Raw genomic sequence first — 6,024 nt, forward strand, 5'->3', positions numbered from 1 at the left:
AAGAGCTTTCTACATATCATGATCCCCGTTACTCGTGCAAAAATCCACAGTCGTCATCCCTCAAAAAGTTTGCCGACAGGCATAAAAAGGCAAAAACTGCTTTGCTTCTTCTAGTTTTGTTTGGTACTTGCCTGGTCATGTGTGTTGGCTTCCTCCCCCACAATGTCCAGTAGATAGTTACATAAATCGCTCAATAGCCCACGATCTACGTACTGTACGCTGCGATCCAAAACGCGGTACGAATGCGTTTCAGGTCGTTTCAAAATCACGATTCGGTACATCGTAGTTCTGCAGCAGGGATAAGAGGAGATGCAATCAGAAAAATAAGGGATTCGGGATTTGAGAGAGAAAAAATCAGAGGAGAAGAAGAGGGAGAGGGGAAATCATTCGAGGAAACCAGAAAAAAAACAGTGAGTTTTTAGGGGAAAATTGAAAGACAAAAAGGAAAAACAAAAGAGAAAAAGAAACAAAAACCGAAACTTACCTTAGGTGTTGTCATCGTGACCTCACCGGAGCTGGAAGAGCCCATCATCGTTGTAGTAGACATTGATTCTCTCGAGTTGAAGATCTTGGTCTCCTTGGTAACGACCGGTTGGATCTATGCCGTGCTCGGCACAAACAACCTCTCAAAACTTGGCTCCGATTTGGTTGCCGCACTGGCCACCTTGAATGTGAAGGATCTCACGCATCTTCGATTATGGAGAGAAGAGAAAGCAAAAAAGATAAATGAAGGGATTTAGAAAGAGAGAGAGATGGCAAAATAAGAGATGTAAAATTAAAAATAAAAGTGGGAAGAGCCTAGTTTTTATATAAAATATATTTCATTTAGTTTTGGTCTGATTTTGATTTTAGATCATCTATTCTATTCAAATTTAGAGATTAATCTTTTACTTTTTGATCCCTCTAAAATTCTATTTTAGTATAAAAGTAACTTTTATGTTAAAACTATATATTTTTTGATAAGTTTAAAACTATATTTTATTAGATTGAATTTTGTTTTTATTATTATTATTATTATGTCAAACGATAAGTCACGTAATTAAGAGTAGAAGCTTAAATTATATTAAATGAAAGTAAAAAAGATTAAAGTTTATTTATTTCACTGAGTTACTTTAAGATATTTGAAGTCTTGAAGTTACTTATAAAATTTGATGTAGAAAAATAGCAACCTAAGAAACTGGTACATTGTACCAATTTATATGGTACATTATACCGGAGCGATCCGAAACGAGTCTATCCCCCTCGTACCGAATTTTAGGGACCTAGCGAATTGTGATCCCGTTCCACGTTCCCTTACCGGAGCGTACCGCGATCCATGTGACTATGGTCCAGTATGTGCCTTTGTTTTCCTATTCAATTTTATGTTGATGATTTCATTAATCGCTTAACATTTACTCGTGCTGGTCATCAATGCTCAATTTATGTGCTAATCATTATTATTTGCAATTTCAGTTCGTTCATCCATCGAAGGGGTCAAAGATCGATCAAACAATTTGCATTATGGTTAGTACAGCTCTCTGGAAAACAATATTGATCTTTTAACCTGTTTGTAAGCTTTTAATGTCTTTTATGGAATTAGTGAGTACCATGCGTATGAAGTTTCAGGCAAATGGTGTCTTGTTAGATATTAAACTGATTTCTTATACCAAATAAAATGTTGTAAAGTTATAACAGATAAACAGGACTGGATCTAGTCTTAGTTCTGATGTTGTCATCAATGAAAAATATGCCTTGCTATATGAAAAGGACAGATTGTGATGGGGTTATGCTCTTTTTCCTCTTATATTCAAAAAATTTTGATCCTTGCTTCATATATTGCCATTTGAACTTCTAACAATTTTTTCTATACACAGGTGTGGTGCTTGTCATAGCCTGTCTTTTGTTGGTTGGCCTTTTTGTTTTACAGCACCGTGGCACCTATAGTGTGGCCTTCATGTTTTCCCCTATAGTGATTTATGGTCACTGTCCATTGCGGCTATTGGTCTTTACAATATCCTTAAGTGGAACCCAAGAGTTTACAAGGCCCTTTCTCCCTTTTATATCTACACATTCTTTAGGGACACTGGATATGATGGTTGGATTTCTCTTGGAGGAATTCTTTTGTGTATCACTGGTAAACTCGAGATTTGGTATTCGATAGAAGTTCAGTTAACCAGTATCCATTTTTCTAGATTCATGCCTGCTTTTCTTGTCAACTACAGGAACTGAAGCTATGTTTGCAGACCTTGGCCAATACACAGCTTCATCAATAAGGGTATGCAAACCAACTGTTAAAGAGAATTTAATGCATTTAGTGATTCTTCCTGGCATAGTTAAGAAATAAGAGCACTTGAGGCCAAAGTTTTATTCTGGCTTTGGCTCATTGTGGAAAAAAGGAAATATTTTTCATTAATGCATAGCCAGGATACTGTTCAACTGTTCAGTTTTTTGAACCAACTGAGCGGATTGATGGGCATTGTGTTGTAATTTTTCCCTTCTAGCATGAAGAAAGATGGTTTAGCAGAGGGAACTCAAGCATGGTGGTCATTTTTCCTGAGTAATTTTGTTGTACCTATGTCATATAATCGTGTTATACTTTTCATATTTACTTTCAATGGGGCCTTTTTCTTAAGGAAGGGGATTAACTTGCAAGAGTTCCATGTGCACAGTTACAATTGTTTTTGGAATTTGTTAGCATCCTACAAAGTAGAATGATTATGGTTGTCACTCAAGAAACTTGGCTGAATGGTTCAAATTGTGGCTGTGTAAACCATGTCATGCGTTTGAATAAAAAGGGAGGCAAAAAGGAATGTTTGGTGTTAATTCCATAGTTGTTTTATGTGTTTGTCCAGAGGGAAACAAACTTTTTCCATTATCTGTAGTGCAGCTATTCTTACTTTTTGTTGAATGTTGAAGTTCATGCCTCAATCGTACAATTGTTGCATCTAACCTAGTCTTTTGAGTTTGTTCATTCTATCATACAATCGTACACCCTGCAAATGCAGCTGCTCGAACCCAAGATCTCAAGGGAGAACAACACTCCCTTTAAACACTGAGGCTACTCAATGGGCTCATATAATTTGTTATGTTGTCCAAGAAAAACTCTGAAAGCTTGTTTTTATATGCAGTTATCCTTTGTTTGCATAATTTATCCATGTCTAGTGCTTCAATACATGGGGCAGGCTGCTTTTATCTCAAAGAATTTTGCTGCGGTATCAACGAGCTTCTATGCTTCCATTCCAGGTAAGCTTCTTATTTTGTGCTCTTCTAATTCAGGGTTATATGATATCCTATTTGCAGCATGTCTAAAGTTTTTCATACCATTTGTAAGAAGTTCTAAACACAATACAAAAAACCAAAACATTTCATTGTCATATTATGCTTATACTATCTCATCAATATCCTTTCTTTAAGATATGTAATCATGCAATTCTTCTAGAATTTCTGGACTGCCAGCCACAATAATTCTTGCATCAGTTCATTGTTAAACAAGAATGATATATAGCCTTTGCCTATAGTCACTTCAAATTTTATTTTGTTATTATTTTTTTACAGAATATTCTTGCCATGGTTGTAGATTCCATGTTTTGGCCACTTTTTGTGATGGCAACTTTGGCTGCAATCGTCGCTAGCCAGTCTATAATCTCTGTCACATTCTCTATTTGAAACAATGCTACGCCATAAGATGTTTTCTGCGTGTCAAAGTTGTACATAAATCGAAATGGATCCGTGGTCAGATATACGTTCCGGAGATCAATTGGGTCCGTCTGATTCTGTCTGGCTGTCACAGTTGGTTTTAAAGACACAAATCATTTGGGAAATGCCTACGGTAAGTTGCATTCATTCACACTTAAACCATAGTTTATAATACTTTTTATTTTTCTCTTTTGTTTTTTGATACATAATTTCTATGCCTTTGCATTGGTTAGATCTATCAAATATTACTTTAGAAAATTAAGGTCAGAATTTTTATTGATTTAGTGTTTTGCATTAGTTAGATCTTCTTTACTGTTCGAATCTGAAAATATGATCACACTCTTTATTGCAGGACTTGCCTGTATGTCCGTAACATTTGTGACAACATGTTTGACAGCGTTGTTAATTAATTTTGTGTGGTGTCAGAGTCTTGGGCTCGCTCTTCTATTTTTCCTTGTCTTCGGGTCAGTTGAGATCATCTTCCTGGCATCGTCTTTCGTAAAAATCCCTAAAGGCGGATGGATTCCTCTCGTTCTCTCTGGGATCTTCATGCTCATCATGTATGTCTGGCATTATGGTTCTAAGAAGAAGTATTTATATGATTTGCAGAACAAAGTTTCCATGAAACAGATCCTCACACTGGGTCCTAGTCTCGGAATTGTCCGAGTCCCGGGGATAGGCCTTATTTTCACTGTGTTGGTCAGCGGAGTTCCTGCCACATTTACCCGTTTTCTAACAAATCTTTCGACGTTTTATCAAGTGATTGTCTTTGTTTGTGAGAAGACTGTCCTTGTACGATATGTCCCGCAGAAAGACGGTATCTCATAGGCCGCATCGGTCCCAAATATTTCCGGATGTACCGATGTATCGTTCGAAATGGTTACAAAGATGTGCAAAAGAATGAAGATGATTTCGAGAACGACCTTGTCATGAGCGTAGCGGAATTTTTCCAACTAGAAGTTGAAGGTTGCAGAACCCTAGAAGGATCTGTCGACGGGCGAATGGCCGTTGTACGGACTTCTGAAAAGTTTGGCAAACGGTTAGAAATATCCGAACTCGAGCAAAATGGAAGCAGTTCAATGCCTCCTACCTTCTTGAACAGCAGCAAGTCACTGGTATTGCAGTACCTGCAATCCACATACGAGATGGAATCGCCGGGGTATACCCTAAGGCGGCGGGTAAGGTTCAATCTGCAGCAGGATATGACATACAAGGATCTGAACGTGAAGGACGAGCTGTCGGAGCTAGTCGAAGCTAAGCAATCTGGGGTGGCATGTGTTGGGGCACTCTCATATAAAAACGAAACTGAATGCGCCATGGTTGAAGAGATTTTTCATCCACGTGGCCTACTCGTTCTTGCGTAAGAACTGCAGGGCTCCGGCTGTGGTTCTCAACATTCCTCAGACATGTTTGATTGAAGTTGGGATGAACTACTACCTGTAGAAACCATTTTCTTTTTACAATAGCTTTGAATAATTTTTTTTATTTTAATAAGAGATCCTAAGAAGGCTTTAATATAGAAATCATTTTTTAGTAGTTTCTTATAACAATTTCCTTGACTTGTTATTATAGGAAATTATAATTTTGTATCTTCTACTTTATGCATTTTAAAAGACGTCTAATGGTTTTTACGCCATCATTTTCAGTGTTTGGTCTATGAAGACTATTAAAAAATTATTAAAAATCATTTAATCAATTAGTATTTAACATGTGGTCAAATTTTAATTTCTTTTAATTTTTTTAAAATTAATTTTCATATATTTTAAAATTACTCAAAATTCATAAAACTCTAAAATTCCGCCATCGACCACTATTATTGTCGCCAATCACCCACTCACCCATTGACCACCACCCGCAACCCACGCAGCCCCTAATCTTAATTGGAATGTAGGGGTTTTGATCTTAGGTTTTAGGAATTTATAGTTTAGATTTAGGGATTTTTAAGATTGGGAGATTGAGACTACGATAAGAGGATAATTGATCAATGAGTGTGGTTAATATTTTAAGATTAAAGATTTTGGGATTTTTTAAAAAAAAATTAGATTTTTTTTAAGTAATAGCAATTTCAAGTTTCCAAAAATAATAAAAAAATGTAAACACATCACATGTCACATTTTGAGTGATTGACGAGATTTTTAACATTCGTGACGAACAAAACATTTAAAATAGTAACATCCAAAATGTTAAACTCCTATATTAACAAAAATAAATAAATTTCTAAACAAAAAGGGTATAATTTGTACACTTTTTCATAATTAAACCTAAATATACTTTTGGTAAAATTTCAATAAATTCTTAATTTAATTAAGTGGTTAAACACGAGATTTCTTTTCAAGAGCTTCAAGCCAA

The 6,024-nt window shown here is 35.9% G+C and overlaps 1 pseudogene; it reads left to right on the top strand.

Annotated features, from left to right (window-relative positions):
- The first annotated feature begins 5 nt into the window (after positions 1-5).
- LOC120209217 lies at positions 6-5,153 on the top strand (annotated as a pseudogene).
- The last annotated feature ends 871 nt before the right edge of the window (positions 5,154-6,024 follow it).

Source organism: Hibiscus syriacus, unplaced genomic scaffold, assembly GCF_006381635.1.
Source record: "Hibiscus syriacus cultivar Baekdansim isolate YM2019G1 unplaced genomic scaffold, ASM638163v2 tig00018463_pilon, whole genome shotgun sequence".
Lineage (NCBI taxonomy): Eukaryota > Viridiplantae > Streptophyta > Magnoliopsida > Malvales > Malvaceae > Hibiscus > Hibiscus syriacus.